This window comes from Atractosteus spatula, chromosome 4 (assembly GCF_055471065.1).
Source record: "Atractosteus spatula isolate fAtrSpa1 chromosome 4, fAtrSpa1.hap1, whole genome shotgun sequence".
Taxonomy (NCBI): domain Eukaryota; kingdom Metazoa; phylum Chordata; class Actinopteri; order Semionotiformes; family Lepisosteidae; genus Atractosteus; species Atractosteus spatula.
This window is the reverse complement of record NC_142709.1, coordinates 3162994-3175422: the sequence shown is the minus strand read 5'-3', so window position 1 is coordinate 3175422 and position 12429 is coordinate 3162994. Positions and strand designations below refer to the sequence as shown.

Genomic DNA, 12429 nt, shown 5'->3' with positions numbered 1-12429 from the left:
TCTGCTGTCTTGCGTTAAGTGTACAGTAGCTCCAGAGGTCTGTTCGGCTTCAAGAAACGGATTCTTACCGCAAGATGGAGGTAGTGTTGAGGGCTGTAGGGCGGCGGAACTCCGCTCTTGTGCTTCTACACGGTGCAGAAAGAGGGCTCCTGCCCCTTTGCGTTTAAGGCGTATTGATTTAGATTTGTGGAATATAAATAAATAACCAGCAGGTAGAAGGTTTTTTCTAACAGTGTACTTTAAAAATACCAAACGCCGTAGAGGTCGCTATAATCTTTGTACCGTTTGACTTTTTATTTGTTTCGTTCACGGGCAGATAATGCTCCCTTCTGCACCTTAGGCTGTAGTCACAGCATTTTCAAGTTTCCTGGAAAGGCTGAAGCAGTTTGCGCAATGAGAATAAAGAGCATCGTTTACATTTCCTCTTGAAGCATCATGGATCAGCTCTTGGAGTATCACGACTGGCTTCCCATCCATGTGCCCTGATGAATGGTGAATATCGCTGCTGCTTGGACTTTGTTCTGCACGGCATGTAAACCGCTGTGGTCTGTTGTGTTGTTGGGTTTGGAGTTAACAACTTTATGGGGCTTTTAAAGATAAAATGTCCTTTGATAGTTTTACGACAGGTGACGGTCACTTGCTTCAATTCCTGCATTTAAATTAGGAGCACACGTCGTTTTAGTATAAGGAATTAGTTTGCCTGGTAATGACGATGAGATGTTTTTTTTTAATTGTCGTGGGGGTAACGTAATATATAGTGTGGCTGTTTTATTCTCTTAGACAAACGGTTAATTTAACACAATTTGATGGCCACAAGACGCTACAGTGGCACAGTCAGTAACGTCCCACTTCTTAAATTGAATGTTAAAGGCTGTGTGCGATGTTTGTTAAATCCCGCTGTAGGCCCCTGCTTGGCGATTACAACATCGAGCTCCAGTTATCGAGTGACCCGAAGGAGAACCCCTGCACCCGGGCTGCGGAGCCGCTAGACCACGGTCGAGTCAGTCTTGGCCGAATCCGATCAGATCCCCTCACTTTTTGAAATGTAAGTCTGCTTCATCAAATTCAGGAGCGCTTCACATATACAGTGGCAGAATAACCATTCATGAGCTTTTCCTTAACCTCCCCGTTTTACGTGACTGAGCGTTTTTCGCGTCACAATTTCAGTTTAAAGTTAAGCAGTTTACATTGTAATATATTGTGACGGTGTTACGTTAGACCAAAGTCAGTCAGGCGTTAAATAAGGGGAAAAACGTACAAAACTCCACGTAGACTCGATTAAATATAGATATTTAATATCTATTTGCGTTTCAAAGCTTGCTGCCGTCATTGTCAGCATTGCTAAAGATGTTGCAACTAAGATTTCAAATGATCTAACAATCATAACGAAACTTTCTTTTAACTGCTGGTCCGAGTTCAGATGTCTGTGTGGTTTTAAATGGTGCTGTGCTAAAGAAGGAGGCAAACTAATCGGGTTCGTATGCAAGGATTTTTGCTCTTGAACTTCGGCAATGTAGAAATGTAAATTATCTGGGGCATCGTTTCAGTGAGAGTGTATCTCTTAACCGCCCCTAAAAATTGTAGGTTATGAATTGCAAGACAGCATTTCCTTGAGCTCGAAAACCCCTTTTGTACTGCACAGACCATGAGACATTGTCATCAGAAATCGGCATTAAACAAGTCTGCAAGCCTTTAATACATAATCCAAGGTAAGTTATACCTCCATTTAATTACTTAGGCTAATATTAATGAAGTTGTAGTCCCACCTACAAATGTGCAATTATCTGATCTCAGTGCAGGCAAGGCCAAGTCAGGACTTCTGCAAGTAGTGTTTACACTGGTGAATGCACAGAGGGAGGGAGATATTACTTTAGCAGGGCTGGTGGATACTTTTCTTGTTAGTCAAATCGCAAAGAAATTCCCCATACACAGAAGTAAATATTTTCAGGAATTTGTGATTCATGGGTGATATAGGGAAATTAAAGGACCTCAGGTGCAAACAGTCATACGTTTTTTTTCTACAGCATTAATGAACACAATATTTATTGTATTAAACCAGCCACAGGAATGTCTGCCTGCTGCAAAGTGATAAGGATTATTTTGAGATATACCTACTTGAGAGAAAATGAAACTGTAGCGTTTTTTAAACAACACAAATATAAAATGTACCTATACAATAATAATATCCGTGCTTTCGTATTGTTTAAGTGCTCAAGTTAATACTGCTGAGTTTTAGTTTTAACCTGTTCAGACAGGTTAGAGTTAAATCTGGAACATTCTGGATACTAGGCTACACACAGGATTAAACTTGGCCAAACGTGAGATAGTATTATAGCTGAGACTATAGGAATCGTATACCTTCTACACCCATACGACGAAGTATAGGTTCAGATGTTATTGTTTTAAAAGTATTTAGATGTTTTGCACTTTGTGTATTCTGTAGGTAAAAGGAGGAAAATTAAATGTTCTCCATATCAGTTGACTGCTGCCGACAGCCGTCGTGCTCTTAAATTTAATCGACCTGCTCCATTTTCTAACCGTGTCTTCCAATTCTGGGTCGTGGAGGATCTGGAGCCTGTCCCAGCAAGAAACAGGCGCAAAGCAGAGTACACCCTGGACAGGACGCTAGTCCATTGAGGCGCAGACAGACAAACAGACACACACACGCTCGCACCGGGGCCAGTTTTCCCAGAAGCCAGTTAACCTCCCAGCATGTCTTCGGACTGTATCAGGAAACCTGCGCAAACCTGGGGAGAACATGAAGACTCCACGCAGACAGCACCCCATTGCAAGGCAGCAATGCTGACCACTGCGCCACCCTGCTGCCCTGAATCTAATCATAATTTTATCAAAGGAAATGGGACTGAAATATTCCCATCTACAGATAAAGACGGGGATTGTTAGAAGCTTGTGCAGGAAAAGGGGCCATGTTCGTGATTGGGAGTCATGTTTCTTTTTCCGTTATCAGGCAGCTCAGTTTCCAGTGAGGACGCCGGCCGTGATAGCCCAAATCTAAGGCACTTCCGTGTTTTTTTTTGTAGTAGTACCTACCAAATCAGAAAAAGATGCTAGCCTGCTTTGTTCTCTGTCCCAGAAATCAGTCCGTGCAAGAGAAGAGAACAGAAAAGTGGTGGACAGGTGAACCTGTGCTTGATCCCCTTTTGGTGAAGCCAAGATCCCTGGTAAAGCCAAGATCCTTAGCAAAAGACTTGAGAAACTGCCAGCCCTGCTGACTACAGGCACTGCGCAGTGTCGAGTAGAAGGTACAGTTCACACCAGAGCTCCAGCTGTTCACTGGGCCAGAGCTCGTCCTGGTTTCCAGAGAGTTAATCAGACTAGGAAGCACTGCTGACTAATAGCTTAATAAAATTAGAAAGAAGGTCTGGACTGGACTGGCTTTAAGAACTGTAACAAGAGTGTTTCTATTGCAAAAATAATCAAATCAAATTAAAATACTAATGCATGGCATACAGCTCTGCTTGTACCTTTTCTGTGGTTGTGACCCACCATTGAATGTAAGAATGGGATTTTTCTACCGTGAGAAATTGAAGAAATATAAACATTTTTTCGGCTGGGCTCATTTTAATTTTGAGTGATCCGCAGTGTTGTCGTCTCCCTTAAGGGTGTGATCGTTTTTCTTTTTTTAACCGTTTTGCTAAAGGAACAGCGTACTGCTGGGCTTGGAAAAAGTATTTCTGTTCTCACTGATAACTATTCATAGTCAGCTTCTGATTATTCATTAAAAAAGGAGTTCAGAAAGGGAGGGAGCCTGTGAAGATGTAGCAGGGGGTGGATAAAATAGTGCATAAAGCTGTTCAGGGGAACATTATTTCTTTCTGAAGAGTGGACTATTGTGTTAAATACTTGATATGAATACCGTTTGGACAACTTTCAAGTGCTGGATATGACTGTACATTGTTTTTAGCTTGGATAGCTCAGTTAAATATCATAAGCAGAGCTTATGGTGTATCCAACCAAGTTGGTTGTAGAAAGCCAATTCTGTTTGATAATTAAAGCACAAGGTTCTGTAATAAACAAATAAGGTTGTCTCATCTTAACTTCATGTTTGGATTGCACTGCTGAGTTTCTTCTTTTGTAATGCAGCTGATGGTTGGAACAGATTGCTTTTCCCCCCAGTCTTTCTCCCAAGTCAGTTCCGATGAGCATATTTATACACTAGTGCTTCTGTGGGCTTTCAGTTGATTTCACCACTGCTGCAGACAGGTACAGGTATTGCTTCAGCACAGATGTGCTTCTGATGTCCAGAACACACACACCTGCAGTGTTTAACATCATAACTTGTGAAAATGTGGAAAATGCGGGTGCTGCTTCTTTTATCCTCCTCATTAGGAGACGGATCAGTACATTTTAAAGGGTGGTGTTATCTGTCACAAACCAGGAGCCCTAATCATAATACAAATTAACGTTTGTACTTTTAATCAAATTTAATAGTGTAGTCTATTAGGTTAATTCTATTTAAAATGACTGATTGTAATTTTAATACAGTAATGAATATTTGTTCCACATGGTTTTGTTCTTGTATTACTGTACTATGTAGGAATTAACACTATAAAAAAATTTGTTGATTCAGACAGTTAAATTGTAGCTTCAGAGCATTAGGTGGTAAATCCCACTTAATGCAGAAATTATTTGAGAAGGGATGAGCCCTAATCGTGATGATCAGATAGAAAAGTATTTTCTTTCCACTTGCTCTTGTAGGTTTTCAGCTTGAATTGTTCAGCAGGAGCAGGAATGCTCAGGCTGTTGTGTGATTCTTGACTGGACACGTTACTGTTTTATTGGACTCCATGATACTGATCAATTATGCTAAGTCATAAGTAAGGCGTGGGACGAGTTCTGGAGCCCCAGGTTATACAGTTGCAGTCCTGGAGGGTCAGTTTGTCTGCAAGTTTTCAACCTCATATTTGCCTAAATCATGTAATTATTGGCTTAATAGTACCGATTTATCAACTTCTTCAGATTTTAAAAATCCTCAGATACACTAACAAAGTCAAACCCGTGGACATCTTCAGAATGAATAGTGAAATATGATCCACAGAGAAGAAGTGGAAGTGTATTTAAAACTAAGAACAGGAGGCATGTCCTTACCCAGTGTGTAGTGGGAATAGGACACATGCTGCCCAGCCGTGCTGTTGAAGCCGATACCCAGTCCTCTTAAAAGAAATGCTGAGATCCTCTGATCAATTTACTGCGAACCACAGAATTGTGTCTCCTGTTGTTATTAATCTTCTTACGTTCACCGTGCACCAAAAGACTTTTCCGATGCAACCCAGGAGTTCATTAAGCGGGAAAGCAGTGAAAAATCTTAGACTGGACAAGTCAATCTCCGGGTGTAAATCCAATGAGCATGCACTGTACTTGCTGAGGCAAACATTGTAACCTGCGCTACATCCCACGAATAGGCAGTCACTCAAAGTGCCTGGAGAAAAGCATCTTAAATGATTGTACAAAGCATGTGGTCAGCTCAAAGGGTCACAGACTTCATGCAGTTATACCCAGAAAGGGATATGCAACCAAATACTGACTTTTAAACTCGGAACTTCATTTGATTTTGATCCATTATTTGAAATCACTTGGAACTCACTGGGTTGAACGGAGTGTTTTTGCTCTCTAGTTCTTAAGGAATTACCCCAAAGTAAATTTATATCATATCGTGCTTAACATTCATATTAGTCTCATGATCTTGAATACAATTTGCTTGAATGTAATGCAGAAATAAGATTTTACCTCACTTTCCCAATACTTTTGAAGGACACTGTATGTGCAAAGTGCCATTAGTTCCTTTGATATTGCATTAGTCATACAGTATGAAAAGGCAGGTTTTCTCCATGAATCTCATGAATGACTTTTTGCTTTAGAGTTGCATTTTTGGTTGACTTGAGTGGTTTTTGCTGCCTTTACCTTTTTGGTTGACTAACGTTAGTTTTGGTGGGTAGCTGCGTCAGTGTGCTTTGGCTGCAAGCGCAGCGTTTCGGCTGTGGAGTCGTCTTCGGACGTGAAGGTGCCTGCACCCGAAGGAGGCTGCACAGCCGAAACGTTGCGTTTACTTTCTTCTCTTTTCAGCAGGGAATAAACCTATTGCTTGTTCCCTAATGTTAGTTTGGTCAGCTTCATGTGGGAGAGCAGCCTGTGAAGTCTGTCTCGGGCGCTTTGCCAGGGATCAGTGAGCTCTCGGCACATTGTTTTGGTGATGTTCCTCCTGGAGTGCAGATTGTGTGCAACTTGAAAGCAAGTATAGTTAAAACATGATCATGCAAATGTCCTTTGGCCTTAAGGTTTCAAAGCCCTTTCCTGGTTTAAAAAAGCAGAGCAATAAACATTTGATATTATGTTTATTGCATAACTTTTGTGACTCGTCTGTTAATTTATTTGCATATTGGACTTATCAAGGCTGGGTGGGAACAAGATTTGAATATCGTGTTTGCGTTCTGCTTTTGGAATGATTTTTTCCATCACAAGTCAAGGTTTTACTGTTCTGTTCGAAGGAGGAAACGGGAGCCGATATTTTCTATAGATGAAACGACGGCGTCGGAAAGTAACCCATCCCACTGAGGGATTTAGTCTGTTCCCGCAGAGATGGGATATGAATGGATGTGGAAGACTCAATCCTGGTGGCTAGGCAAAGTGACCTGCCAACAAAAGCTTTGGGTCGCTCTTTGACTCCTTCCTCTGTGAGCAGCTGTGATTTGCAGTGGGGTGGGGGGGAGGGCTGTTTCACTTGAAGGACATTTTACTTTGAAATCCTTCTAAGTTGAGTGCCGTTTTTGTGATTAACTCGTGTTATCATCATTTTAGCAGCTTTTGCACGGGGCTATTTGAGAGTATTCTAGTAAGATCTTGGGGTGGGGTTTAAATGGAGTTCCACCTGTACTTTAAGCTGCCTGTCAGTCTCGGAGGTGTTCTCGGTTTCCCAGTGTTGGTCTGTCAGGTTATTACCCTGGAGACGGATTCTCCTGGGTGCGGATCTTGATCCCTCTTTGTGTAAAATCAGGTAAACGGATTTCTCCGCGTTCTTGTTTCTGCCACACTTGTGCCCCGACCCTTCCCTTTTTTTTATTCGGGCTATGAATCGTGATTCTGTGTATTAATTTTTTTGAAGTACCACAGATTTCAAATGTATGGCAGTAAGGCACAAAGCTTAACGTTTTATTCATGCCCTGTCTGATTGTGTATTCAGAGCAGAGTTTTTGTGTCACACTAAGTTCTGCTTGCTTAGTCAGCTGTGAAGGGCTCCAAACGTGACCGTGACCTGCTGAATAGCTAGTGCAAAAGCCAAAATTTACAATGAAAATCTTATCAGCATTTGGCCTAACAGCTGGCACACTCCCATAATGACCTGGTATTTTTAATACAGCTTTCACACCAGAGCCAGACGGTTGGTTAGTTTTGAAGTAAAGGAGCAAGTAAAGGTTAATTCCGCGCTAAAAAACGGGAAAGAAGAAAGAACTTTTTGGCTGTTGAGCCTTCTCCAGATCGGATATTTCTGAAGATAAGGTAATTGCTGTCTTTCTGGTAATTATATCTGAATTCTGAAATTGTGCAAAAATTGGCTCCATTTTTTTTTGGTTGTGTTAAAAACGCAGGACCTGTTTATATATAAATCAAACTGATTACACTAGGATGCCGGGTGTCCTGGGAAGTCTCTTTCAGAATTCACCCAAATTCGGAACTGGATCTGTAATTCACAGATACCATTATTAAGTGTGCACGAAAGTCTTTGTCGCACTTTTTTTTGTGTGTGGATTTTGTTTTTCCAAGCCCAACAAAGTTAGTCAGCCTGAAGCAGTTGACCTCTCCATCCTTGCTTGATACAGTTTTAAATTTTCCCCTTTTGGGATGTATTTTTTGTGTGTATGTTTCTGTGGCGGAAATAAAACAAACGACTCCACCACAAAACCATGCATTTCTGAAGAAAGCTTTTTAATAAGTCTAAAATAACACCAACCTTATACCGAACAGAATAAAGAACATTTGTTTTCCTTTGTGCTTTCTGCAGTGCTACATCTTTATAGGTTCTGTCTGAAGCCTTTGTGAAGCAATTACCCCCCATGCAAGGATTAGAATACAATAATTGTCTGATTTCCAAGTTCTTCATGGCTTATGATAAATTGAGTTTATACCAGGTTAACAAGTACTGCTTCTCCCTGCCTGTTTGGGTCATTGTGCAGCTTCCCATTATCATAAACAGGAGCCAAGTCACTTTAGAAACAAGCAGCAGGTGGCTGGGCTCCTCATAAAGGAAACCAAGGAAACGGAGTGTCCGGAGGAATTAGGAGCCGTCCAGAGGCCTTAATGCCCTCTGAGGTCATCGAAGGGCGCAGCCTGACTAGTGTGCTGCTGTCAGCAGCGTGGGCCTGCCAGGCTCCCTGCGGGACCCGCGTGTGCGCGCTGGCGGTCTGCATCGCGCCGTACCACCGCGTCGCGGGAGCTGAAGGTCCGCTTTGAGGGACTGTGCTGCTGCCGGGGACAGCGAAGCTTTAGACCTGCGACCTGTATCGGCTGAGCACAAAAGAGGCGTGCGTCCGTCTAGAATCCTAGACTGTGAATTCTGGGTGTCGGTGAACCGGTGTGTTTGGTGGCGTGTTGATGAATAGATCATTCATAGCTGACCATGATACACTTGAGTGAATGTGTTAGCCTAAGCACTAACTCTCTTCAGGAGTGAGCGTGTTGATGGATAAGCCTCAGATTGGGGGATCACGAGACACAACGCCTTTGCTAGTGTTTCTGGGGCAGGTTCGATGGTCTAGGCAGGAGTCTAGTCCCTATAGGCCATTGATGACATCTCGGCTGCACAGGGCTACATTGGTCCTGGAAGTTAACTGAGTGTCCTTTCTGTGGGATTATATTGACGTATTCCAGCAGGACAATGTCAGTAGGGTCCAGTTTTTGACATATGCACAAATGCAATGAAATGCTTATTTGCATGTATGCTCCGATATAGAGACATTAAAGGAATCGCCACACACAGAACAAGCAGTGTGAGAAAAAAACACATCAGTGTGAGTCAGTGGTGGGGGTAGAGTTCAGTAATCTGACAGCTTGTGGGAAGAAACTGTCTCTGAATCTGGAAGTTTATGCCTTTATGCTCCTATAACGCTGACCAGAGGGAAGAGGGTGAAAAGTGAGAAATGTCTGTCACGCCGCCTACGTGAGAGACACGGTTTTCTTGTGAGAGGAGTTTGACAGCTGTGCCATGAATGCCCCTGTTGGCAGACTTGATCCATGTTGAGCACTTGTGGGACGAATTGGGGTGATGCGGGCTGTCCAGGGCTTTAGAGACCAGGTGCCTGCCTGACAAGGTTCCCCCAGGAGGAGTGGGGCAGAATCCCGAATGATCGCATGTGCAGCCTGGTGTCGAGCACATGTGTCGGATGTGCAGCTTGCCTCGGTTCCACCAGTGGCCACATATGCCACCAGACGGTGACTTTCACAGCTGGCCCTGCTGTTGATGGCATATGTTGGTCTGCAGTGGGCAATTACTTGCGTCATATCTGTTCAGTAAATTGTCAGAGCTCTTGATTTAAAAAAAAAACACAAAACTGTCAAAAGTTGTTTTTCTTTTGTTTTTACCGACATTTAACATCTTCAATAGAAATGTTCGGTTTGAATGCTCATGTCTTGATTAAAAAAAAATAGTGTATTATGTATAAATCTGCAAAACAGGGCACTAGTGGACAGGGGGGTGAATCCTTTTATGAGGAACTTCATCTGTAGAAGTCCAGAGTGTTTGTTGCTGTTTTATGCTACGTTTGTGTAAAACTGTGGATATGAAACCTCAACAATGAAAACAATGAACTGTGAAAAAGCTCTGGCAAAATACCACATTTATTACACCATCTTAGTGTCAGTATATATTACAGTTAAGGATCAGCAGCTGTACAACTAAAAGCCCCTTAGAAGATGTCAAAGGCATTTATGAATAGTTTTTTTTAATCCTTTTCGGGAAACATGTAGGTTTGCAGCACTCAGTGTAGCAATTGATGTTATTTGAAAAGGTAAGCTTCATCGATAGACCATGAAAAATGTTATGTACATTAAGAAGTCTTCTACAACAGGTGGAATAACATTACAGATAGCTTAATGTTACAGAGAAATAATGTAGTTCATCTAATAGTGTTTTCATGTTTGCCATTACGTGCTTTTGAGAGAGCTAAGGTAATTACTACAGGTTGCTATTCTACAGGTAAAAATTTTTGGGGGACAAAAAACATTATGTATAATAACGTTACCCACAGACTGCATTTCTCCTCACTTTATAGCCTACTTGTACTGCACTGTAGAGAGTTTGTCAGTGTTTTTTTATGAAGAGTTTGTGTCTTAAGAGTAAAGCTGCGAGTTAAACTAAGACACCCGGTACTTGTACAATTGTACAGTCTGTATTTGACTTCTTTATTGCCACTGTTAAGAGACAGTTCTACAACAGGTGGAAGTAACGGGGTCTAGCTAGTGTTTGGGAGGCAACAGCCGGGAGGTAGAGTTTAGAGGCCTTGGACTTAAAGTTGTTCACATGAAATACCGTGAAGCTTAAAGAATTAAGAACTGTTTGCCTGAATATTTAGTCCCTCAGCTGCAATTGGAGCTCTGTTGTGCTATGATATCACTTCCTGATTTTTCCCCCCCGTTTTTCATGAAAGTGGAAGAAAATAAAATTTTCCTAGATTACTAGACTTGACAGCCTTAGTAATGTACGTCAATCCAGCCTTAACGTGATTCTTGCCTAATCTGTATTCAGTTTGGTGTAAGAAGTAAGGTACATGATAAACATCATGTATACGTTCAAAATCACCTTGCCAGTCTTATCCCCCTGGTTAGCCAGACGGCCAAGATGACTGTATTACATTTGAAGTGTCAGAGATGATCTTTTGGGTCAGTTCCCCCTGCAGTGGTCAGATCTGGAATGTGAGGTGACATTCCAAAAAAAAAAAAAAAAACAGTGGAAAAGGGTCAGAATGCCGCAGGGTCTGGGGTCTGAATCATCCATTTCAGCGCGTAGACTTTGGAAGGACTCCCTGCAAACGGGACGAGGCCACCCATGGAAGGTATCCGTCCTTCTGCCGGCTGGCATGGGGGGATGACACTGGGAGCCTCCGTCGTTTTCCGCACCTCCCCAGTGATCACAGGAACGGGAATCGCTAATGAAGCTGCTTCGCTCAGCAGACAACAGGTTCTTCAGCAGATTGTGGTGGGGGAGGGTCAGCGAGGGCTGCCGATGGTGAGTAATCTTCGCATGTGGTGGAGATCTTATTTTTTCTCTGGATAGAAAATGTAACAGTCTAATAAAGCAGCTTTATTTGGTTTAAATGTTTGAACTGGGAAAACGACAACATTTTCCTCTCCTGGTTTAACGTCGCATTGCAGGACAATCCCATTCTTTACTGCGATTGCACAATATTCTGAAAACCAATGTTGTTGTGTTTTGCAGTTTGAAATTTATCTGAATTAATTTTAAAAAAATATATTTTTTTTTTTCCTTTAAGAAATGTCTACAGGAATAATCTTGTAAGTTGACTAAAGGATGGAAAAAAATTGAGTTATAATGATTTTTTTTTAAGTTGGTGAAATATTTCAGTCTTGTCTGTTTGCTTTCGTATGAGGAAACCAAGTTAGTGTTAACGCAGTTCAAGACCTCTGGTTAATCAAATAGTATAAAACATGAAAATTATATGTTTAGTCCTGCGCTGTGTGTTTCCGGGCATATGTAAATTTAGAAAAAGAAAAATGATTAGGGGCTTAGAGAAGTACCCACCCCCATGTCAGATGATAACACCTGTTTACAGTTGGACAACAGCAGATGGCTTTCAGAATGGCCCGCGCTCAGAGCTGCAGCTTCAATTAAGGAATTGCCAGAAGCCGATGGTACACAAAGCCATGTGATCTCATGAAGCTGGAGGCAATTCAGTGAATACTCAGTTTATAGAGAAATGAGCTGATCACTAAGTCACTTCGTTTGATGTAAATTCCTCACTCCGAGGCATTTAGGCAAAGATGCTCAATTCCGTAAACGCAGGACATAGCGTAGTTCAGCGAAATGTGTCCAGTTGCTGCCCATTTTGCTAGAAAAGCCAGCTCCGGACCTGTCGAAGAAGGTTTAAGCCCATGTTTGTGCTTCAGTTTTAGTGCATCTTCATTATTGGTTTTAAAGATGTGTAGAGAGAAGTATATTTCAGGGATGGCTGCAGCATAAAACTGATTTTATAGGACTCCATATCGTAAGCTGTTTCCAGTGCTTTGCACATATGAGTACAGAAAACCCAGTTTTAAATATTGCCGAAGTGTCAAAATTCAAGCAGAAGAATCTTGATGAGTTCAAGGGATGCTAGTCCAACAGTATGCTGTAGTACTTTAGAGGAAGTTAAAACTAGAAGTTTTGTTTCTGGTTACTGCTTTTTTATTAACCATTCATTG

General features: G+C 41.9%; 1 protein-coding gene across 1 annotated transcript in view; it reads left to right on the top strand.

Annotated features, from left to right (window-relative positions):
• Positions 1 to 288: 288 nt before the first annotated feature.
• LOC148835635 (putative ribonuclease ZC3H12C) overlaps positions 289 to 12429 on the top strand; it is a 46536-nt gene continuing 34395 nt past the window's right edge. Inside the window, exons 1-2 of the mRNA XM_088912526.1 lie at positions 289 to 492; positions 904 to 1045. The gene's annotated coding sequence lies outside the window, so the exon portion shown is untranslated. The remainder of the gene's footprint in view (positions 493 to 903; positions 1046 to 12429) is intronic.